This window comes from Pseudorasbora parva, chromosome 9 (genome assembly GCF_024679245.1).
Source record: "Pseudorasbora parva isolate DD20220531a chromosome 9, ASM2467924v1, whole genome shotgun sequence".
Taxonomy (NCBI): Eukaryota; Metazoa; Chordata; class Actinopteri; order Cypriniformes; family Gobionidae; genus Pseudorasbora; species Pseudorasbora parva.
This window is the reverse complement of record NC_090180.1, coordinates 25,938,752-25,965,590: the sequence shown is the minus strand read 5'-3', so window position 1 is coordinate 25,965,590 and position 26,839 is coordinate 25,938,752. Positions and strand designations below refer to the sequence as shown.

General features: G+C 42.4%; 1 protein-coding gene across 6 annotated transcripts in view; it reads right to left on the bottom strand.

Annotated features, from left to right (window-relative positions):
* gjc2 (gap junction protein gamma 2) overlaps window positions 1-26,839 on the bottom strand; it is a 469,070-nt gene that overhangs the window by 421,161 nt on the left and 21,070 nt on the right. The gene's annotated exons all lie outside the window — the stretch shown is intronic.

Below are 26,839 nucleotides of genomic sequence, written 5' to 3'. Positions count from 1 at the left end.
AATATTGTTTTATATAATTAGTTAAATAATTGTGTTAATACAAATAATTATTAATAAAACATATAAATATTTTAAAAAAATTACTAACAAAGGAAAAAACACATTTAATTGTCTTTTTGAACAAAAAGTAATTGGTGTGTGTAACTTAAAAATGAGAAGATTAATGTTTAAGGACAAAAATGATAACTAATGAGCTACCGGTATATAGAATAACCAGAAGTTGGAAGTGTAGCCTTATTTAGTAACCAGGTTGGATATGTCCTAGGGAACACTGTTTTGAAGATAAAACTATTGTTGTTATTGCAAAACAGTGTTTTCAGACAGTGAAATAAAAACAATGTTCTCTCACTGTTTAGATTTTGTGTCTGTCATTCCCCCTCCCCCCTCCCTCTCCCTCTCTTAGGATCACTGTGTGTGTGTGTGTGTGTGTGTGTGTGTGTGTGTGTGTGTGTGTGTGTGTGTGTGTGTGTGTGTGTGTGTGTGTGTGTGTGTGTGTGTGTGTGTGTGTGTGTGTGTGTGTGGAGGGGGTCTCTCTCACTCTGTGTGTGTGTCACCTTTTCTCTTGTGTTTTCATAATTTAACCCTTTCATATCATAGGCTATCACAAATATCTATCACTTTATTGTGAAAAATAAGTAAAAAACTAAAACATATATTATATCTTTAATTAAATACTGGTCTTCTGAACTTACAAAATTTTGAGCTGCAAAAAATATATTTGCACATAATTGAAAGTGATGTCCCAATACTTTTAATTGTTTTCTATAACATGGGCTTTAAAGAAGGTCATGTGCTGTGTTTGCAAAGATCACGTATGACACCTCTTTAAACTAATTATTTATTGATAGAATTCAAATGGATAAAAAAAGTTAATTTCACATGATCTTATTAAAGTGGCTGTTTATAATAAACTTCCATAAATTATATGCACGCATATTACTCTTACCTGACACTGATATTAAAATCATTGTTGCGGTCTCTGTGATTTGGCTTAATTTATTTTTAAGAGAAGTGTAAGGATAATACAACTTCAGCATTTGGACAGTATTCTGCACTCATTTGAAATTGACATTTGACATCATCTGACATAAAATTAAAGAATAAAATGTAATTGATCTCAGAGATGTGAGTGTTGTGGTTCCTGGTCATAGCAGCACCAGTTGCTGCAGTTAATGAGGTGAATTCAATTGACTTTGACATAGTCCCTTTATTTATTTTTTCCCATATTAAATGCCTATTGGCCTGCTGTGCACAGTTAAGCTGATGCCACCGGGGTGGCGGTGCCCCCGGCTTGGGCCCGTCATCGCTGCTCGCAGCTTTAATACTCTTTAATTTTATCTCTGATGATGTCAAATGTCAATTTCAAAATGAGTGCAGAATACTGTCCAAATGCTGAAGTTGTATTATCCTTACACTTCTCTTTATGTGTTTTTGACCTACCGTAAATTGTGATTGTTCACCAGTCTTATGCTACAAAAAGCATGCTTGTTTTTATTTCAATATGTGTGGCATTCAATATTTTTTTTTTAAATATAAATAAATTAATTAATTAATTAAGCCAAATCACAGAGACCGCAACAATGATTTTAATATCAGTGTCAGGTAAGAGTAATATGCGTGCATATAATTTAAGGAAGTTTATTATAAACAGCCACTTTTATAAATTCATGTGAAATTTAATTTTTTAATCCATTTGAATTCTATCAATAAATAATTAATTTAAAGAGGTGTCATACGTGATCTTTGCAAACACAGCACATGACCTTCTTTAAAGCCCATGTTATAGAAAACAATTAAAAGTATTAGGATATCACTTTCAATTATGTGCAAATGTATTTTTTGCAGCTCAAAATATTGTAAGTTCAGAAGACCAGTATTTTATATATATATATATAATAAAAAAAAAATTCTTCACAATAAAGTGATAGATATTGCTGATAGCAATTATGATATGAAAGGGTTAAATTATGAAAAAAACAAGAGACAAGGCGACACACAGAGTGAGAGAGACCCCCTCCACACACACACACACACACACACACACACACACACACACACACACACACACACACACACACACACACACACACACACACACACACACACACACACAGAGTGAGAGAGACCCCCTCCACACACACACACACACACACACACACAGAGTGATCCTGAGAGAGGGAGAGGGAGGGGAATGACAGACACAAAATCTAAACAGTGAGAGAACATTGTTTTTATTTCACTGTCTGAAAACACTGTTTTAATATATCAACAATATAGTTTTATCTTCAAAACAGTGTTCTCTAGGACATATCCAACCTGGTTACTAAATAAGGCTACACTCCCACCTTCTGGTTATTCTATATTTAGTTATTCTATATTTATATTTAAACAAAAGGCATTAATCTTCTCATTTTTTAAGTTACACACACTACTTTTTTTCTTTTTTTTAAAGACAATTAAATGTGTTTTTTTTCTTTTGTTAGTAGTGTTTTTTTATATTTATATTTTTTTTATTAATAATTATTTGTATTAACACAATTATTTAACTAATTATATAAAACAATATTGTCAATGCCCTACAAATAAACTGGTTTTATACATTATTTTTTTTTATTCAAACCCAGAATAAAATGTTTTATGCTTTAATGCAGGCCAAAGCACAGCATTGAGAGGTAATCTTTTTAGACAGAAGAGTGGCTCACACACACACACACACACACACACACACACTGTAGAAATCAGTGACACGTGTCCCCATGAGTCTGTGTGCATTCAGGTTGAAGTCCCCACCAGGCTAGAAAAAAGAACACACACACACACGCACACACACACACACACACACACACACACACACACACACACACACACACACACACACACACACACAGTAGTAATGCTGAAGTATGCTGCAGGCAACTCTTATCAGTTAAGCCCATCCACCATCCCCCATCCACAACACACACACACACACACACACACATACACACACACTCATGTCTGGTTCACTATCTTTCTGGGGACTCATAGACGTAATGGTTTTTATGCTGTACATACCATATATTCTGTCATCCTACACTGCTCCTGCCCCTAAACCTACCCATCACACAAAACTTTCCTCAAAAGAACTCATTCTGTCTGATTTATAAGCTTTTGTACCCATTGGGAAGTCCCCATGAGTCTGTGAGCATTCAGGTTTAAGTCCCCACCAGGCTAGAAAACCATTCACACACACACACAGAGGCAAGGTTTTTTGCTTGAAAACTTATACAATATTGCCCTCTACTGGTCATTTAAGGGAGAGCATAAGTGTTGAAAAAAAACAGAAAAACAGCCAGTGTGATATATAGAATAACCAGCAGGTGGGAGTATAGCCTTATTTATGAACCAGGCACGTGTGTGCTTATTTTGTCTTTTTTAGGCTTTTGCTACGGGAACACCGTTTGAGATATCCAATAACCGTTCGCATTTTAGCATCTTCTGTATATTTACTTCATGTTGTCAGAGTTTGGAGAAGATTGAATGAATAGCTTTTGAGGAGAAGGTAAAAACTAAGAGCTCGCTTTCCACTTCTTGTTATCTTCCAACCAAATTATCTGACTTCCTGTTGGTCAGAGCTAATGACTGTAAATGAGAAAGTTATCCGGCTCGAAATGTACAATATATATACCGAGTTTGGTGACTGCAGATAAAACTAACCCTCCTCTTTGGACAAAAGTGACACTTCCTGCTGCCAGTTGGTGGCGCTATAACTTTGACTCACAAAAGTCATATCCATGTGATCGTCCTCTTACAACGAACACACAGCTGAAGTTTCATCAAAATGAATTAATGAATGCAGAAGTTATAACACACTTCCTGTTTCCCTTTTCTCGCCATAAATTCGTCTCTTTGCCACGGCCAAACCGTTTGAGATATCAAAAATTCGCTTGCAATTTAGCATCCTCAGTGTCCTGACTTCATGCTGACCGAGTTTGGTGCTGATCGGGTGAATCGTCTAGGAGGAGTATCGCAAATTCCACAGCATGCGTTTTCCGAACAACCCATAATAGCTCACTTCCTGTTGGTCTGACGCATAACTTAGAGCACGAAAGTTGTTCGGCCCGATGAGCTCTATATGTGTACCGAGTTTCATATATGTACGTGCAAGTGTGTTTGATTTATAGACCCCATTTTCAGACCCCACTTTAGGGGGCGCTGTCGAGCCCCCCTGCCACGCCCGGGTCCCAGCCTCAGCCCGGCCTCTGATGGCCGCGCATTCTGATGCGTGTGCAAAGTTTCAAGAGTTTTCGAGCACGGGAAGGGGCCCAAAAATGCCCAAATAGTCGGGTTAAAATAATAATAATAATAATAATTAAAGCTGCGAGCAGCGATGACGGGCCCAAGTCGGTGGCACCGCCACCCCGGTGGCATCAGCTTAACTGTGCACAGCAGGCAATAGGCATTTAATATGGGAAAAAATAAATAAAGAGATTATGTCAAAGTCATTTGAATTCACCTCATTAACTGCAGCAACTGGTGCTGCTATGACCAGGAACCACAACAGTCACATCTCTGAGATCAATTACATTTTATTCATTAATTTTATGTCAGATGATGTCAAATGTCAATTTCAAAATGAGTGCAGAACACTGTCCAAATGCTGAAGTTGTATTATCCTTACACTTTTCTTAAAAATAAATTTGCCAAATCAGAGACCGCAACAATGATTTTAATATCAGTGTCAGGTAAGAGTAATATGCGTGCATATAATTTATGGAAGTTTATTATAAACAGCCACTTTTATAAGATCATGTGAATTTTTTTTTTTTATCCATTTGAATTCTATCAATAAATAATTAGTTTAAAGAGGTGTCATACGTGATCTTTGCAAACACGGCACATTACCTTCTTTAAAGCCCATGTCATAGAAAACAATTAAAAGTATTAGGATATAATAGGTCACTTTCAATTATGTGCAAATGTATTTTTTTGCAGCTCAAAATTTTGTAAGTTCAGAAGACCAGTATTTAATTTAAGATATAATATATGTTTTAGTTTTTTACTTATTTTCACAATAAAGTGATAGATATTTGTGATAGCCTATGGTATGAAAGGGTTAAATTATTTAAAAAAACAAGAGACAAGGTGACACACAGAGTGAGAGAGACCCCCTCCACACACACACACACACACACACACACACACACACACACACACACACACACACACAGAGTGATCCTGAGGGGGGGGGGGGTAACTAATTATATAAAACAATATTGTCAATGCCCTACAAATAAACTGGTTTTATACATTTATTTTTTTATTCAAACCCAGAATAATATGTTTAATCCTTTAATGCAGGCCAAAGCACAGCATTGAGAGGTAATCGTTTTAGACAGAAGAGTGGCTCACACACACACACACACACAGTAGAAATCAGTGACACGTGTCCCCATGAGTCTGTGTGCATTCAGGTTGAAGTCCCCACCAGGCTAGAAAAAATAACACACACACACACACACACACACACACACACACACACACACACACACACACACACACACACACAGTAGTAATGCTGAAGTATGCTGCAGGCAACTCTTATCAGTTAAGCCCATCCACCATCCCCCATCCACAACAACCCCCCCCCCCCCCCCCCCAACCACACACACACTGTAGAAATCAATGACACATGTCCCCATGAGTCTGTGTGCATTCAGGTTGAAGTCCCCACCAGGCTAGAAAAAAGAACACACACACACACACACACACACACACACACACACACACACACACACACACACACACACACACAGTCAGAGTCACAATGACTGGTCTCTGGTGTGATATCTTTCTGGGGACTCACCATAGACTTAATGGTTTTTATACTGTAAAAAAAACATATATTCTGTCCTCCTACACTGCTCCTACCCTAAACCTACCCATCACACAAAACTTTCTGCATTTTCACATTTTCAAAATAACTCATTCTGTATGATTTGTAAGCTTTTGTACCCATTGGGAAGTCCCCATGAGTCTTTGTGCATTCAGGTTTAAGTCCCCACCAGGCTAAAAAAAACATTCACACACACACACACACAGAGGCAAGGTTTTTTTGCTTGAAAACTTATACAATATTGCCCTCTACTGGTCATTTAAGTGAGAGCATAAGTGTTGAGAAAAAAAAAAAAAAAAAACTGTGATTATATAGAATAACCAGCAGGTGGGAGTATAGCCTTATTAATGAACCAGGCACGTGTGTTCTTATTTTGTGTTTTTAGGCTTTTGCTAAGGGGCTTTTGCGTTTGAGATATCCAATAACCGTTCGCATTTTAGCATCTTCTGTATATTTACTTCATGTTGTCCGAGTTTGGAGGAGATTGAATGAATTGCTTTTGAGGAGAAGGTAAAAACTCAGAGCTCGCTTTCGACTTTTTCTCATTTTCAAACCAGATTATCTAACTTCCTGGTGGTCAGAGCTAATGACAGTAAATTAGAAAGTTGTCCGGCTCGAAAAGTACAATATATATACCGAGTTTGGTGACTGTAGATAAAACTAACCCCCCACTTTGGACAAAAGATGGCGCTATTGAGCCCCTCTACCACGCCCGTTTCTGAATCTTTGCTTGCATCTTCTGGACAGCATGTCAGATGTGTGTGTTGAGTTTCATGCAATTTCAAGCATGCTAAGAGTCTCAAAAACACATAAAAAGATTATTAGACTTTGACACGTTGCCATGACAACAGTATTTCAAGAATCAGGAATCCATTCATATGTCTATATCTGCCATGTTTTGACATTATACTGATGACGTTTGAAGTAAATCGGGTGAAAATAAGATGGGGATTTAAAGCAATTTTGAAAGTGACACACTTCCTGCTGCCAGTTGGTGGCGCTATAACTGTGACTCACAAAAGTCATATCCATGTGATCGTTCTCTTACAACGAACACACAGCTGAAGTTTCATCAAAAGGAATTAATGTATGCAAAAGTTATAACACACTTCCTGTTTCCCTTTTCTCGCCATAAATTCGTCTCTTCGCCACGGCCAAACCGTTTGAGATATCAAAAAGTTGCTCGCAATTTGGCATCCTCATTGTCTTGACTTCATGCTGACCGAGTTTGGTGCTGATCGGGTGAATCATCTAGGAGGAGTATCGCAAATTCCACAGCATGCGTTTTCCGAACAACCCCTAATAGCTCACTTCCTGTTGGGCTGACGCATAACTTAGAGCACGGAAGTTGTTCGGCCCGATGAGCTCTATATGTGTACCGAGTTTCATATATGTACGTGCAAATGTGTTTGATTTATAGACCCCGTTTTCAGACCCCACTTTAGGGAGCGCTGTCGAGCCCCCCTGCCACGCCCAGGTCCCAGCCTCAGCCCGGCCCTGATGGCCGCGCATTCTGATGCGTGTGCAAAGTTTCAAGAGTTTTCGAGCATGGGAAAGGCCCCAAAAATGCCCAAATAGTCGGTAAAAAAAAAAATAATATATTAAAGCTGCGAGCAGCGATGACGGGCCCAAGCCGGGGGCACCGCCACCCCGGTGGCATCAGCTTTACTGTGCACAGCAGGCCAATAGGCATTTAATATGGGAAAAAATAAATAAAGGGACTATGTCAAAGTCATTTGAATTCACCTCATTAACTGCAGCAACTGGTGCTGCTATGACCAGGAACCACAACACTCACATCTATGAGATCAGTTAAATTTTATTCTTTAATTTTATGTCAGATGATGTCAAATGTCAATTTCAAAATGAGTGCAGAATACTTTCCAAATGCTGAAGTTGTATTATCCTTACACTTCTCTTAAAAATAAATTAAGCCAAATCACAGAGACCGCAACTATGATTTTAATATCAGTGTCAGGTAAGAGTAATATGCGTGCATATAATTTATGGAAGTTTATTATAAACAGCCACTTTTATAAGATCATGTGAAATTTTTTTTTTTTATCCATTTGAATTCTATCAATAAATAATTAGTTTAAAGAGGTGTCATACGTGATCTTTGCAAACACAGCACATGACCTTCTTTAAAGCCCATGTTATAGAAAACAATTAAAAGTATTAGGACATCACTTTCAATTATGTGCAAATGTATTTTTTGCAGCTCAAAATTTTGTAAGTTCAGAAGACCAGTATTTAATTAAAGATATAATATATGTTTTTGTTTTACTTATTTTTCACAATAAAGTGATAGATATTTGTGATAGCCTATGAAATGAAAGGGTTAAATTTTGAAAAAACAAGAGACAAGGTGACACACACACAGAGTGAGAGAGACCCCCTACACACACACACACACACACACACACACACACGCACAGAGTGATCCTGAGAGAGGGAGAGGGGGGGGTAATTTTTTTTATATTTATATTTTTTTAATTATAATTATTTGTATTACCACAATTATTTAACTAATTATATAAAACAATATTGTCAATGCCCTACAAATAAACTTGTTTTATACATTTATTTTTTTATTCAAACCCAGAATAATATGTTTAATCCTTTAATGCAGGACAAATCATTGAGAGGTAATCTTTTTAGACAGAAAAGTCTCTCTCTCTCTCTCTCTCTCTCTCTCTCACACACACACACACACACACACACACACACACACACACACACACACACACACACACACACACACACACACTTACACTCATGTCTGGTTCACTATCTTTTTGGGGACTCACCATAGACGTAATGGTTTTTATGCTGTACACTCCATATATTCTGTCCTCCTACACTGCTCCTACCCCAAAACCTACCCATCACACAACTTTCTGCATTTTCACCTTTTCAAAAGAACTCATTCTGTCTGATTTATAAGCTTCTGTACCCATTGGGACCTCAGTTTAGGTCCCTACAGTGACACGAGTCCTCATGAGTCTGTGTGCATTCAGGTTTAAGTCCCCACCAGGCTAGAACAACACACACACACACACACACACACACACACACACACACACACACACACACACACACACACTAGTAATGCTGAAGTATGCTGCAGGTAACTCAAATCAGCTCAGCCCATCCCCCATTCACAACACATACACACAGCCAGACACACACACATACACACACACACACACACACACACACACACACACACACACACACACACACACACACACACACACACACTCATATCTGGTTCACTATCTTTCTGGGGACTCACCATAGACGTAATGGTTTTTATGCTGTACAAAACATTAATTCTGTCCTCCTACACTGCCCCTGCCCCTAAATCTACCCATCACACAACTTTCTGCATTTTCACCTTTTCAAAGTAACTCATTCTGTTTGATTTATAAGCTTTTGTACCCATTGGGAAGTCCCCATGAGTCTTTGTGCATTCAGGTTGAAGTCCCCACCAGGCTAGAAAACCATTCACACACACACACACACACAGAGGCAAGTTTTTTTTGCTTGAAAACTTATACAATATTGCCCTCTACTGGACATTTAAGGGAGAGCATGTGTTGAAAAAAAAAAAAAAAAAAACACAGTGTGATATATAGAATAACCAGCAGGTGGGAGTATAGCCTTATTTATGAATCAGGCACTTGTGTTCTTATTTTGTGTTTTTTAGGCTTTTGCTACGGGAACACCGTTTGAGATATCCAATAACCGTTCGCATTTTAGCATCTTCTGTATATTTACTTCATGTTGTCCGAGTTTGGAGGAGATTGAATGAATCGCTTTTGAGGAGAAGGTAAAAACTCAGAGCTCGCTTTCGACTTCTTGTTATCTTCCAACCAAATTATCTGACTTCCTGTTGGTCAGAGCTAATGACTGTAAATTAGAAAGTTGTCCGGCTCGAAAAGTACAATATATATACCGAGTTTGGTGACTGCAGATAAAACTAACCCCCCACTTTGGACAAAAGCCACACTTCCTGCTGCCAGTTGGTGGCGCTATAACTTTGACTCACAAAAGTCATATCCATGTGATCAGCCTCTTACAACGAACACACAGCTGAAGTTTCATCTAAATGAATTAATGTATGCAAAAGTTATAACACACTTCCTGTTTCCCTTTTCTCGCCATAAATTCGTCTCTTCGCCACGGCCAAACCGTTTGAGATATCAAAAAGTTGCTCGCAATTTGGCATCTTCAATGTCTTGACTTCAGGCTGACCAAGTTTGGTGCTGATCGGGTGAATCGTCTAGGAGGAGTACCGCAAATTCCAGAGCGTGCGTTTTCCGAACAACCCATTATAGCTCACTTCCTGTTGGGCGAAGCTTATGACTATGAGTGCGGAAGTTGTTCGGCCTGATGAGATCTATAAGTGTACTGAGTTTCATACATGTACGTGCAAGTGTGTTTAATATATAGACCCTGTTTTTCAAGGGGGCGCTGTTGAGCCCCCCTGCCACGCCCGGGTCAAAGGCCTCTGCCCGACCCTGTTGGCCGTGCATTCCGATGCGTGTGCAAAGTTTCAAGAGTTTTCGAGCACGTTAAGTGCCCCAAAAATGCCCAAAAGGCGAAAAGATAATAATAATAATAATAATTAAAGCTGCGAGCAGCGATGACGGGCCCAAGCCGGGGGCACCGCCACCCCGGTGGCATCAGTTTAACTGTGCACAGCAAGCCAATAGGCATTTAATGTGGGAAAAAATAAATAATGGGACTATGTCAAAGTCATTTGAATTCACCTCATTAACTGCAGCAACTGGTGCTGCTATGACCAGGAACCATAAGTCAAATCTATGAGATCAATTACATTTTATTCATTAATTTTATGTCAGATGATGTCAAATGTCAATTTCAAAAGGAGTGCAGAATACTGTCCAAATGCTGATGTTGTATTATCCTTACACTTCTCTTATGTGTTTTTGACCTACTGTAGCTTGTGATTGTTCACCAATTTTATGCAGCAAAAAGCATGCTTGTTTTTATTTCAATATGTGTGGCATTCAATATTTTTTTAAAATAAAAAATAATAAAAAATAAAGCCAAATCACAGAAACCGCAAAAATTATTTTAATATCAGTGTCAGGTAAGAGGAATATGCCTGCATACATTTTATGGAAGTGTATTATAAACAGCCACTTTTAAATGTTTAAATGTAATTAAATTTAAAATAACGATATCAAAGTCATCTGAATATATTTACTGGTCAAAGTCGACCTCTCTAAAACATGCAGCATGCTTTTATACCGCTGAGAATGTGCACAACAGGCAATATGCATTTAAACAGGAGAATATTTGAAAATTGCTCTAATATGCCACATGTATCACAGCAGCTGGTACCCCTATGACCACAAGCCACACCTATTATGAAATTTAAATATAGATTTTTTTTTTATGTATTAGGATATAATCGGTCACTTTCAATTATGTGCAAATGTATATTTTGCAGCTCAAAATGTTGTAAGTTCAGAAGGCCAGTATTTAATTAAAGATATAGTATATTTTTTGTTTTTTTTTAAACTTATTTTTCACACTAAAGTGATAGTTATTTGTGATATGAAGGTTTAAATTATGACAATCAAGAGACAAGGTGATACACACAAAGAGTGAGACCCCTCCACACACACACACACACACACACACACACACACACACACACACACACACACACACACACACACACACACACACACACACACACACACACACACACAAACAACCCAAACAGAGTGAAACTCAGAGAGGGAGAGGGAGGGGGGAGGGGAACGACAGACAGAGAGACAGAGTCTAATTCCGAAAGAAACAAGATTTGAAACAAACAAAAAAAAAAAATCTAAACAGTGGGAGAAAGTTTTTTTTTTTTTCTTCACTGTCTGGAAACACTGTTTTGCAATAACAATAGTTTTATCTTCAAAACGGTGTTCTCAAGGACATATCCAACCTGGTTCATAACTAAGGCTATACTCCCACCTTCTTGTTATTCTCTATCATTTGCTCTCATTTTCGTCCACAAATAAAAGGCATTAATCTGCTTATTTTTAGGTTACACAAACTTCATTGTTTGAAAAGGAAACTCAAATGTGTTTTTTCTATTGTTACAAATTAACTGGTTCTATAATTTTATTGTAACCCAGAATAATATATTTTTTTATCCTTTAATGCTTGCCAAAGTACACAGCAATGAGCTAATCTTTTCACAATCAAAATGAAGCTGGCACCATCCCCCTACAAACACTCAAAAACACAGAGAGAGAGAGAGAGAGAGAGAGAGAGAGAGAGAGAGAGAGAGAGAGAGAGAGAGAGAGAGAGAGAGAGAGAGAGAGAGAGAGAGAGAGAGAGAGAGAGAGAGAGAGAGGCAAAGTGAGATTTAGATTAAACATATTTTTCAGCAAAACAATAATAGTAAAGTCTAAACGGTGGGGAAAAGTTTCAAGCCACACCTATGATGTAATTTAATTATAGATGAATTCTAATGTAATAGGATATAATAGGTCATTTTCAAATATGTGCAAAGTTATCTTTTGCAGGGCAATATTTTGTAAGTCCAGGAAACCTGTATTTAATTCAAAAGTATTTTTTTATTTTTTTTACTTATTTTTTACATTTGTATTAGCCTATGTTATGTAACGGTTCAATTATTACCATCGAGAGAAAGTGACTGACACACACACACACACACACACACACACACACACACACACACACACACACACACACTGTAGTAAGCTGCAGGTATAAAGCAGCCCATCCCCCCTCCACACACACACACACACACACACACACACACACACACACACACACACACACACTCATGTCTGGTTCGCTATCTTTTTGGGGACTCATAGACGTAATGGTTTTTATGCTGTACAAACCATATATTCTGTCCTCCTACACTGCTCCTACCCCTAAACCTACCCATCACACAACATTCTGCATTTTCACCTTTTCAAAAGAACTCATTCTGTCTGATTTATAAGCTTCTGTACCCATTGGGAAGTCCCCATGAGTCTGTGTGCATTCAGGTTTAAGTCCCCACCAGGCTAGAAAATCATTCACACACACACACAGAGGCAAGTTTTTTTTCTTGAAAACTTATACAATATTGCCCTCTACTGGTCATTTAAGTGAGAGCATAAGTGTTGAAAAAACAAAACAAAAAAAAAACAAAAAAAACAACAGTGTGATATAAAGAATAACCAGCAGGTGGGAGTATAGCCTTATTTATGAACCAGGTACTTGTGTCCATATTTTGTATTTTTTAGGCTTTTGCTACGGGAACACCGTTTGAGATATCCAATAACCGTTTGCATTTTAGCATCTTCTGTATATTTACTTCATGTTGTCCGAGTTTGGAGGAGATTGAATGAATCGCTTTTGAGGAGAAGGTAAAAACTCAGAGCTCGCTTTCGACTTCTTGTTATCTTCCAACCAAATTATCTGACTTCCTGTTGGTCAGAGCTAATGACTGTAAATTAGAAAGTTGTCCGGCTCGAAATGTACAATATATATACCGAGTTTGGTGAATGTACATAAAACTAACCCCCCACTTTGGACAAAAGATGGCGCTACTGAGCCCCTCTACCACGCCCGTTTCTGAATCTTTGCTTGCATCTTCTGGACAGCATGTCAGATGTGTGTGTTGAGTTTCATGCAATTTCAAGCATGCTAAGTGTCTCAAAAACACCTAAAAAGATTATTGAACTTTGACACGTTGCCATGACAACAGTATTTCAAGAATCAGGAATCCATTTATATGTCTATATCTGCCATGTTTTGACATTATACTGATGAAGTTTGAAGTAAATCGGGTGAAAATAAGATGGGGATTTAAAGCATTTTTGAAAGTGACACACTTCCTGCTGCCAGTTGGTGGCGCTATAACTTTGACTCACAAAAGTCATATCCATGTGATCGTCCTCTTACAACGAACACACAGCTGAAGTTTCATCAAAATGAATTAATGTATGCAGAAGTTATAATACACTTCCTGTTTGCCTTTTCTCGCCATAAATTCGTCTCTTTGCCACGGCCAAACCGTTTGAGATATCAAAAAGTTGCTCGCAATTTAGCATCCTCAGTGTCTTGACTTCATGCTGACCGAGTTTGGTGCTGATCGGGTGAATCGTCTAGGAGGAGTATCGCAAATTCCACAGCATGCGTTTTCCGAACAACCCATAATAGCTCACTTCCTGTTGGGCTGACGCATAACTTAGAGCACGAAAGTTGTTCGGCCCGATGAACTCTATATGTGTACCGAGTTTCATATATGTACGTGCAAGTGTGTTTGATTTATAGACCACGTTTTCAGACCCCACTTTAGGGGGCGCTGTCGAGCCCCCCTGCCACGCCCGGGTCCCAGCCTCAGCCCGGCCCTGATGGCCGCGCATTCTGACGCGTGTGCAAAGTTTCAAGAGTTTTCGAGCATGGGAAGGGCCCCAAAAATGCCCAAATAGTCGGTAAAAAAAAAAATAATATATAATAATTAAAGCTGCGAGCAGCGATGACGGGCCCAAGCCGGTGGCACCGCCACCCCGGTGGCATCAGCTTAACTGTGCGCAGCAGGCCAATAGGCATTTAATATGGGAAAAATAAATAATGGGACTTTGTCTAAGTCATTTGAATTCACCTCATTAACTGCAGCAACTGGTGCTGCTATGACCAGGAACCACAACACTCACATCTCTGAGATCAATTACATTTTATTCATTAAAAGGGGGGGTGAAATGCTGTTTCATGCATACTGATCTTTTTACACTGTTAAAGACTTGGAATCCCATACTAAACATAGACAAAGTTTCAAAAGTTAAGGTGGACGTTTGATGGGAGTATTTCTTTGTCAAAAATACTACTTCCGGTTAGTCATAAGTTTCGGCAAGTTTTTTGAGATCATGCGTCCCCTTTGACGTTAACGGGGGCGGAATTTCCTTGTATGGGCCTTACGGACAATTCTACCGGAAGCGCGTGAGAGAGAGCGAGGGAGAGAGAGAGAGGGAGAGAGCGAAAGCAACAGGCTACGCCCATCAAAGCGCTGGCTTGTAGGATGCTGGACAGGTGATATAACCAGTAGCTACTGACTTACCCACTGATAGGCCGGCGGTCGATCTGTATTAGCACTTTCCTCACGCGACGGGCGAATCACTTTCCTCACAGAGCGACTCACTTTCCTCACGCGGCAGGCGAATCACTTTCCTCACTGAGCGAATCACTTTCCTCACAGAGCGACTCACTTTCCTCACGCGGCGGGCGAATCACTTTCCTCACGCGGCGGGCGAATCACTTTCCTCACTGAGCGAATCACTTTCCTCACTGAGCGACTCACTTTCCTCACGCGGCGGGCGAATCACTTTCCTCACTGAGCGAATCACTTTCCTCACAGAGCGAATCACTTTCCTCACGCGGCGGGCGAATCACTTTCCTCACTGAGCGAATCACTTTCCTCACAGAGCGAATCACTTTCCTCACAGAGCGAATCACTTTCCTCACTGCAGCGCGCTGCTGCACACGTCATTATTTAGCTCCGCTCACACGACACGCCCCCACCCGCTCGGCTTTTTTCGGAAAGACTCGGAACAGCGCATCTTTCTTATATAATTATAAAAAAAATAAAGACTTTTCGGAGATATGCAGGATGCAATGCTACTCTATAGGTACTCAAGATTGACATGACACTGACTGAAACTGAGTGTTTCACCCCCCCTTTAATTTTATGTCAGATGATGTCAAATGTCAATTTCAAAATGAGTGCAGAATACTGTCCAAATGCTGAAGTTGTATTATCCTTACACTTCTCTTAAAAATAAATTAAGCCAAATCACAGAGACCGTAACAATGATTTTAATATCAGTGTCAGGTAAGAGTAATATGCGTGCATATAATTTATGGAAGTTTATAATAAACAGCCACTTTTATAAGATCATGTGAAATTTAATTTTTTAATCCATTTGAATTATATCAATAAATAATTAGTTTAAAGAGGTGTCATACATGATCTTTGCAAACACAGCACATGACCTTCTTTAAAGCCAATGTTAAAGAAAACAATTAAAAGTATTAGGATATCACTTTCAATTATGTGCAAATGTATTTTTTGCAGCTCAAAATATTGTAAGTTCAGAAGACCAGTATTTATATATATATATATAATACATTTTTTTAAACTTATTTTTCACAATAAAGTGATAGATATTGCTGATAGCAATTATGATATGAAAGGGTTAAATTATGAAAAAACAAGAGACAAGGCGACACACACAGAGTGAGAGAGACCCCCTCCACACACACACACACACACACACACACACACACACACACACACACACACACACACACACACACAGAGAGTGAGAGAGACCCCCTCCACACACACACACACACACACACACACACAGAGTGATCCTGAGAGAGGGAGGGGGAAGGGGCAATAACAACAATAGTTTTATCTTCAAAACAGTGTTCCCTAGGACATATCCAACCTGGTTACTGAATAAGGCTACACTTCCACCTTCTGGTTATTCTATATTTAGTTATTCTATATTTATATTTAAACAAAAGGCATTAATCTACTTTTTTTTTAAGACAATTAAATGTGTTTTTTTCTTTTGTTAGTAATGTTTTTTTATATTTATGTTTTTTTATTAATAATTATTTGTATTAACACAATTATTTAACTAATTATATAAAACAATATTGTCAATGCCCTACAAATAAACTGGTTTTAAACATTGATTTTTTTATTCAAACCCAGAACAAAATGTTTTATCCTTTAATGCAGGCCAAAGCACAGCATTGAGAGGTAATCTTTTTAGACAGAAGAGTGGCTGACACACACACACACACACACACACACACACACACACTGTAGAAATCAGTGACACGTGTCCCCATGAGTCTGTGTGCATTCAGGTTGAAGTCCCCACCAGGCTAGCAAAAAGAACACACACACACACGCACACACACACACAGTAGTAATGCTGAAGTATGCTGCAGGCAACTCTTATCAGTTAAGCCCATCCACCATCCCCCATCCACAACACACACACCCACCCACAAGCACACACACATACACACACAGTCAGGTCTGGTTCACTATCTTTCTGGGGACTCATAGACGTAATGGTTTTTATGCTGTACAAACCATATTCTGTCATCCTACACTGCCCCTGCCCCAAAACCTACCCATCACACAAAACTTTCTTCAAAAGAACTCATTCTGTCTGATTTATTAGCTTTTGTACCCATTGGGAAGTCCCCATGAGTCTGTGTGCATTCAGGTTTAAGTCCCCACCAGGCTAGAAAACCATTCACACACACACACAGAGGTAAGGTTTTTTGCTTGAAAACTTATACAATATTGCCCTCTATTGGACATTTAAGGGAGAGCATAAGTGTTGAAAAAAATAAAAAAAATAAAAAAAAAAATAAACAGTGTGCTATATAGAATAACCAGCAGGTGGGAGTATAGCCTTATTTATGAACCAGGCACTTGTGTTCTTATTTTGTGTTTTTTAGGCTTTTGCTACGGGAACACCGTTTGAGATATCCAATAACCGTTCGCATTTTAGCATCTTCTGTATATTTACTTCATGTTGTCCGAGTTTGGAGGAGATTGAATGAATCGCTTTTGAGGAGAAGGTAAAAACTCAGAGCTCGCTTTGCCACTTCTTGTTATCTTCCAACCAAATTATCTGACTTCCTGTTGGTCAGAGCTAATGACTGTAAATTAGAAAGTTGTCCGGCTCAAAATGTACAATATATATACCGAGTTTGGTGAATGTAGATAAAACTAACCCCCCCACTTTGGACAAAAGTGACACACTTCCTACTGCCAGTTGGTGGCGCTATAACTTTGACTCACAAAAGTCATATCCATGTGATCGGCCTCTTACAACGAACACACAGCTGAAGTTTCATCAAAATGAATTAATGTATGCAAAAGTTATAACACACTTCCTGTTTCCATTTTCTCGCCATAAATTTGTCTCTTCGCCACGGCCAAACCGTTCGAGGTATCAAAAAGTTGCTCGCAATTTGGCATCCTCAGTGTCTTGACTTCATGCTGACCGAGTTTGGTGCTGATCGGGTGAATCGTCTAGGAGGAGTATCGCAAATTCCAGAGCATGCGTTTTCCGAACAACCCATAATAGCTCACTTCCTGTTGGGCGAAGCTTATGACTATGAGTGCGGAAGTTGTTTGGCCCGATGAGATCTATAAGTGTACCGAGTTTCATACATGTACGTGCAAGTGTGTTTAATATATAGACCCAGTTTTTCAAGGGGGCGCTGTTGAGCCCCCCTGCCACGCCCGGGGCAAAGGCCTCTGCCCGACCCTGTTGGCCGCGCATTCCGATGCGTGTGCAAAGTTTCAAGAGTTTTCGAGCATGGGAAAGGCCCCAAAAATGCCCAAAAGGCGAAAAGATAATAATAATAATAATAATAATCCTTAGAAGAACAATAGGGCTCTTCGCCCTTTCAGGGCTTGGGCCCTAATAATAATCCTTAGAAGAACAATAGGGCTCTGCGCCCTTTCAGGGCTTGGGCCCTAATAATAATAATAATAATAATAATCCTTAGAAGAACAATAGGGCTCTGCGCCCTTTCAGGGCTTGGGCCCTAATAATAATAATAATCCTTAGAAGAACAATAGGGCTCTTCGCCCTTTCAGGGCTTGGGCCCTAATTAAAGCTGCGAGCAGCGATGACGGGCCCAAGCCGGGGGCACCGCCACCCCGGTGGCATCAGCTTAACTGTGCACAGCAGGCCAATAGGCATTTAATATGGGAAAAAATAAATAAAGGGACTATGTCAAAGTCATTTGAATTCACCTCATTAACTGCAGCAACTGGTGCTGCTATGACCAGGAACCACAACACTCACATCTATGAGATCAATTACATTTTATTGTTTAATTTTATGACAGGTGATGTCAAATGTCAATTTCAAAATGAGTGCAGAATACTGTCCAAATGCTGAAGTTGTATTATCCTTACACTTCTCTTAAAAATAAATTAAGCCAAATCACAGAGACCGCAACAATGATTTTAATATCATATAATATCATAATATAATTTAATATCATTGATATTTTAATATCAGTGTCAGGTAAGAGTAATATGCGTGCATATAATTTATGGAAGTTTATTATAAACAGCCACTTTTATAAAATCATGTGAAATTTTATTTTTTAATTCATTTGAATTTTATCAATAAATAATTAGTTTAAAGAGGTGTCATGCGTGATCTTTGCAAACACAGCACATGATCTTCTTTAAAGCCCATGTTATAGAAAACAATTAAAAGTATTAGGACATCACTTTCAATTATAAGCAAATGTATTTCCCTTTCGGGGAACTCGAGCTGCGTCGAAACGCTGTGAGAACGCCTCTGCGTTAATGCGTCGTGAAGCGCCTGTAGAACCATTCCATCGGAAAAAAGATCGATCGTCGGCGTGATGACGTCATCGACCGGAAGCTATAAAACGTCCGTGAAAACAAACAGGAACTAGCTTCTGTGCCTTCAGTAAGCGATCTGTGTGAACCTGTCTGTCTATTTGGTGTTTTTGTCTGTCTATTGAAAGAGTTTTTCCACCCTTTGTTAAATATTCCATATATATTTCACAAAAAAGAGAAAATAAAATAGATAGAGAAATGGCGAGCGAAAGCAGTAACTTTAAGAGGTGTGTTCATCCCTGCCCACGCTACATCACGAGTGGGGATACACACTCTCTTTGTGTTGCCTGCTTGGGAGCGCAGCATGCCCAGGCAGCCCTCGAGGGGGCTGCTTGCGAGCACTGTGAGCGTATGCCACTGAGAACGCTGCGCTCCCGCCGGGCACTCTTCGAGGAGGGTGCCTCGGCTCGTGTTCCCCGCGGCTCTGGTCCCGCTGCTGCCGAGGCAGAGCGGAGGCTGCAGTCGTGGGGTTCACAATTGGATGTTGCGGAGGGGTTTGAGACGGGCGCTGCCTTATCTCTGCCCTCACCCGCTCCATCCAGCGGTTCTTCTCGGGGCTTGGAAGCACGCATTGCGGTTTCTTCCCCCCCGAGAGAGCCGCCGGTGCTCCAACTATCCAGCTCCGAGGAGGTGGACGTTGAGAGCATCGCGACTGAAGATTCGCCACTTCAGTCCCCTGCGAGTGATGAGCTCGTTGAGGTTCTAACGCGAGCCGTGGCCAGATTAAACATCGACTGGCCCGTAGAAAGATCTGAGGCAGGAAAAAGACGTTCTAGTAAATTAGACGAAAGATTCCTGCCCGCTCGCGCTTCAGAACCTCAGCGGCGGGGCCTGCCATTCTTTCATGATTTGCACACCGAGGTGGCAACATCATGGAGGAGACCGGCATCTTACCGTGTGTTCAGCCCTCAGACTACGGTCTATAGTAACATCATTGGGCTGAAACACTACGGTTATGGGGCGATGCCAAAGGTAGAAGAGACGCTTGCGAGCCATCTCTCGCCTTCCTCGGCATCGTCCCTAAAGGCCCCGACTTTGCCCACCAGACCATTGAAAACAACGTCGGCGCTGGTGGGCAAAGCGTACTCGGCGGCAGGTCAGGCTGCTGCATGCCTTCACACCATGGCAATTATGCAGGCTTATCAGGCTGACCTGCTTAGGGACCTAGATGGACGCGATGAAGTGGGGGGTGATGTCATAAATGAGCTTAGAACAGCAGCTGATATAACTCTCCGGGCCACCAAAGAGACGGCCAGATGTGTTGGCCGCTCGATGGCAGCATTGGTGGCTACGGAGAGACATTTATGGCTCAACCCCACCGAAATCAAAGAGAGGGAGAAGAGCTTTCTGCTCGACGCGCCGCTGTCTCCTGGTGGCCTCTTCGGTGACGCAGTACACACTGTCACCGAGAGGTTCCAGGAGTCAAAGAAACAAGCTGCGGCGCTGAAGCAGTTTCTCCCTCTCCGAGTCCAGGTCCCTGGGGCTGCCGCTGACATCAGGCAGCCCAAGCCGAGTACGAGCTCAGCTCACAGGGCACAACAAAAGCAGAGCGTCGCCGCTCGGGCTCCCCCTCAGCGCGGGGACCAGGGGCGGCGCTCTCAGACGAAGCCTTCGAGGGGCAGGGCTGATCTGCGGACAGTCCTGATCGCCAAGAAGGCTTCGTCGAAGCGTTCCTGACGCCAGAAGCGTCAGGACGCTGAGGGTGGTTCCCCCCGTGGGGAAACGGTGCTTACCCCTGCCTACGGTACCCGTTTCCCTACGGCACCCTCGGGGGGCCGCGCTGCCAACCCTGCCGCAATGCCGGGGCGCAGTCGGTCTCCGCGGGCCACCCGAGGGTGGTCCGCACCCCCTTCGGGGGGTCCCCGAGCAGTCAAGTCAGTTGTTCCCTGCCGGTCCGCCGCTTCAGGGCACTGTGCTTGTTGCTCAAAATACACCAGAGGCCAGCCTCGAGAGGCTGGTTCCCTTAGTAGATTTTCTAGACGAATGGAAACGTCTATCAAATATATCTCAGTGGGTCCTGCAGATAGTAGAAAAGGGGTATGCCATTCAATTCAGAAGTCGGCCACCTCCTTTCTGCGGTGTCCTACCTACAGTGGTGGGCCCGGAGCAGGCTCTGGTAATGGCACAGGAAGTAGAGACACTCCTGCAAAAAGGGGCTATAGAGAGGGTTTCCCCTCCCAGCAGGGAGTCTGGCTTTTACAGCCGTTACTTCATCGTGCCGAAGAAGGATGGGGGCTTACGCCCGATATTAGATCTGCGGCTATTGAATCGCTCGGTGGCCAAGCTCAAATTCAAGATGCTTACACTCAGACAGATTGTAGCGCAGGTCAGATCGGAGGATTGGTTTGTCACCATAGACCTCAAAGATGCGTATTTTCATGTCTCCATCCGTCCACATCACAGGAAGTTCCTGAGGTTTGCCTTCGGGGGAGAGGCATACCAATATCGTGTACTTCCCTTCGGTCTAGCACTGTCACCCCGCACGTTCACCAAGTGTGTGGATGCAGCTCTGGCGCCGCTGCGTCTTCAGGGCATCCGCATACTGAACTACATCGACGACTGGCTGATTCTAGCGAATACAGAGCAGATGGCGGTTCAGCATCGAGATGCTGTTCTCGCCCATATGTCGAAGCTGGGGTTGAGGCTGAACGCCAAGAAGAGTGTGCTTTCTCCGGCTCAGAGAACCACTTTTCTAGGTGTGAACTGGGACTCGATAATTATGCGGGCGCAATTATCGCCAACACGCATAGCGTCGGTCCTGGCAGCCGCCAAAGAACAGAAGCTAGGCCGAGCCGTCACTGTGAAACAGTTCCAGAAACTGTTAGGTCTCATGGCAGCAGCGTCCAACGTGATACCTCTTGGCCTACTGTACATGAGGCCACTGCAGTGGTGGCTCAAAACACAAGGGTTCTCCCCGAGGGGAAATCCGCTCCGCACGATCAAAGTCACGCGGCGATGCCTACGTGCTCTGGTCATGTGGAAAAACCCGGGGTTTTTATCTCAGGGTCCCGTGTTGGGGGCTCATGTTCGTCGCGTAACGCTAACGACAGACGCCTCCCTCACGGGCTGGGGGGCGACCATGAGTGGTCGCTCATCCCAGGGTCTATGGCAGGAACATCAGCGGCACTGGCACATAAATCGGCTAGAGATGCTCGCAGTGTTTCTTGCATTGAAACAGTTCCTGCCCGACCTCAGGGGCCACCACGTACTAGTCAGAACAGACAACACGTCCGTGGTGGCCTATATAAATCACCAGGGGGGTCTGAGGTCTCGTCCGTTGGACAAATTGGCACATCGGATCCTCCTGTGGGCCCAAGGGAAATTGCTGTCAATCAAGGCAGTATATATCCCGGGGGCCCTAAACCAGGAAGCAGACAACCTGTCGAGACAGGGGCCGAGGCCCGGGGAATGGAGACTCCACCCAGAGGTGGTGGAGCTCCTATGGAAGGTTTATGGGAAAGCAGAGATAGACCTGTTCGCTTCGGCGGAGAACTCTCACTGCCCGCGGTGGTTTTCTCTGACCCACCCGGCTCCGCTGGGGCTGGATGCCATGGTACAGGAGTGGCCGAGGCTGCCTCTGTACGCCTTCCCCCCGATTGTTCTGCTTCCAGGAGTTCTGGAGAGGGTACGCCGGGACGGGGCCCAGGTACTCCTAGTGGCCCCGAACTGGCCGACCCGAGTGTGGTTTTCGGACCTGATATCTCTCCTGGAAGGCTCTCCGATGGAGATTCCGACCAGGAGGGATCTATTCTCTCAGGCGGGCGGGAGATTCCTGCACCCACGCCCGGAGATGTGGAAACTGTGGGCCTGGCCTCTGAGGGGGCTAGGCTCATAGAGGAGGGTCTCTCGGCCGAGGTCGTAGAGACCATCCTACACTCCAGAGCTCCGTCCACGAGGAAGCTGTACGCTTTGAAATGGAGACTTTTCTCAGCTTGGTGCAGAGAACGCCAGTGGGATCCAGTTAACTGCCCGGTTGGTACAGTGCTGGAGTTCCTGCAGGAAAGGTTCTCTGCAGGGTTGACCCCCTCCACACTTAAGGTGTACGTGGCGGCCTTGGGCGCTGTCCACGTCCCTTGCAGTGGAGTGTCTTTGGGAAGACACCCTCTAATTACACGCTTCCTTCGTGGCACATTAAGGTTGAGGCCAGTTATGCACTCGAGGGTCCCGGCATGGGACTTGGCCATGGTTTTGAGGGGCTTGTCCGGACCTCCGTTCGAACCTTTGGAGGAGGTTTCGGATAAGTTCCTCACCCTGAAAACTATTTTCCTTTTGGCCATTTCATCCCTTAAAAGGATAGGAGATATTCAGTCCCTGTCAGTAGGGCCCTCATGTCTAGAGTTCGCGCCTGGGATGGTGAAAGCATTTCTGCATCCCAGGCCGGGTTATGTCCCCAAGGTTCCTACGAGCCCACGGGGCCCCATCACTCTACAAGCCTTCTGTCCTCCTCCATTCTTGACGTCAGACCAGGAAAGATTAAATCTGCTGTGTCCGGTGAGGGCACTGGATACTTATGTCCACAGAGCTGCCCTGTGGAGAAAAACTGAACAATTGTTTGTTTGCTTCGGACCCCCTAAGAAGGGGGCTCCTGTATCCAAGCAGAGGATGAGCAAGTGGGTGGCCGAGGCCATTTCACTTGCTTATGAAGCTGTCGGGCAGCCATCTCCTTTGGCTGTCCGGGCACATTCTACCAGGGGTATGGCTGCTTCTAAAGCACTTTTGTCGGGGGCTTCCCTCCATGATATATGTAACGCGGCCGGATGGTCGTCTCCTTCTACCTTCGTCAGGTTCTACGGGCTAGACCTGGCATCTACAGTAGGGGCACAGGTTCTCTCGTAACCGTGTGCGCTTCGGTTTCACACATACGAGACACTTGGTCCTATGGCGATGTGGGTATAAGCGTTCTCACAGCGTTTCGACGCAGCTCGAGTTCCCCGAAAGGGAACGTCTCAGGTTACGTATGTAACCCTAGTTCCCTGAGGGAACGAGACGCTGCGTCGCTCTGCCATACTCCCGGCGTGTCCGTGATCACTTACTTCAGGCTTTATCAGAAGTTAGTTCCTGTTTGTTTTCACGGACGTTTTATAGCTTCCGGTCGATGACGTCATCACGCCGACGATCGATCTTTTTTCCGATGGAATGGTTCTACAGGCGCTTCACGACGCATTAACGCAGAGGCGTTCTCACAGCGTTTCGACGCAGCGTCTCGTTCCCTCAGGGAACTAGGGTTACATACGTAACCTGAGACGTTTTTGCAGCTCAAAATTTTGTAAGTTCAGAAGACCAGTATTTAATTAAAGATATAATATATGTTTTTATTTTACTTATTTTTCACAATAAAGTGATAAGATATTTGTGATAGCCTATGATATGAAAGGGTTAAATTATGAAAAACAAGAGACAAGGTGACACACACACACACAAGGTGACACACACAGAGGGAGAGAGACCCCCTCTACACACACACACACACACACACACACACACACACACACACACACACACACACACACACACACACACACACACACACACACACACACACACACACACACACACACACAGAGTGAGAGAGACCCCCTCCACACACACACACACACACACACACACACACACACACACACACACACACACACACACACACACACACAGAGTGAGAGAGACCCCCTCCACACACACACACACACACACACACACACACACACACACAGAGAGAGAGTGATCCTGAGAGAGGGAGAGGGGGGGTAATTTTTGTTATATTTATATTTTTTTAATTATAATTATTTGTATTAACACAATTATTTAACTAATTATATAAAACAATATTGTCAATGCCCTACAAATAAACCGGTTTTATACATTTATTTTTTTATTCAAACCCAGAATAATATGTTTAATCCTTTAATGCAGGCCAAAGCATTGAGATAATCTTTTTAGACAGAAAAGTGTCTCTCTCTCTCTCTCTCTCTCTCTCTCTCTCTCTCTCTCTCTCTCTCTCTCTCTCTCTCTCTCTCTCTCTCTCACACACACACACACACACACACACACACACACACACACACACACACACACACACACACACACACACACACACTTACACTCATGTCTGATTCACTATATTTTTGGGGACTCAGCATAGACGTAATGGTTTTTATGCTGCACAAACCATATATCCTGTCCTCCTACACTGCTCCTACCCATCACACAACTTTCTGCATTTTCACCTTTTCAAAAGAACTCATTCTGTATGATTTATAAGCTTTTGTGCCCATTGAGAAGTCCCCATGAGTCTGTGTGCATTCAGGTTTAAGTCCCCACCAGGCTAGAACAACACACACACACACACACACACACACACACACACACACACACACACACACACACACACACACACACACAGTAGTAATGCTGAAGTGTGCTGCAGGCAACTCAAATCAGCTCAGCCCATCCCCCATTCCCCCATCCACAACACATACACACAGCCACACACACACACACACACACACACACACTCATATCTGGTTCACTATCTTTCTGGGCACTCACCATAGACGCAATGGTTTTTATGCTGTATAAAACATTAATTCTGTCCTCCTACACTTCCCCTACTCCTAAACCTACCCATCACACAACTTTCTGCATTTTCACCTTTTCAAAAGAACTCATTCTGTGTGATTTATAAGCTTTTGTACCCATTGGGACGTCCCCATGAGTCTGTGTGCATTCAGGTTTAAGTCCCCACCAGGCTAGAAAACCATTCACACACACACACACAGAGGCAAGGTTTTTTGCTTGAAAACTTATACAATATTGCCCTCTACTGGACATTTAAGGGAGAGCATGTGTTGAAAAAAAAACAAACAAAAAAAAAAAACACAGTGTGATATATAGAATAACCAGCAGGTGGGAGTATAGCCTTATTTATGAACCAGGCACGTGTGTCCCTATTTTGTGTTTTTTAGCCTTTTGCTAAGGGAAAACCGTTTGAGATATCCAATAACCGTTCGCATTTTAGCATCTTCTGTATATTTACTTCATGTTGTCCGAGTTTGGAGGAGATTGAATGAATCGCTTTTGAGGAGAAGGTAAAAACTCAGAGCTTGTTTTCCACTTCTTGTTATCTTCCAACCAAATTATCTGACTTCCTGTTGGTCAGAGCTAATGACTGTAAATTAGAAAGTTGTCCGGCTCGAAATGTACAATATATATACCGAGTTTGGTGACTGCAGATAAAACTAACCCCCCCACTTTGGACAAAAGTGACACACTTCCTGCTGCCAATTGGTGGCGCTATAACTTTGACTCACAAAAGTCATATCCATGTGATCGGCCTCTTACAACGAACACACAGCTGAAGTTTCATCAAAATGAGTTAATGTATGCAAAAGTTATAACACACTTCCTGTTTCCCTTTTCTCGCCATAAATTCGTCTCTTCGCCACGGCCAAACCGTTTGAGGTTTCAAAAAGTTGCTCGCAATTTAGCAT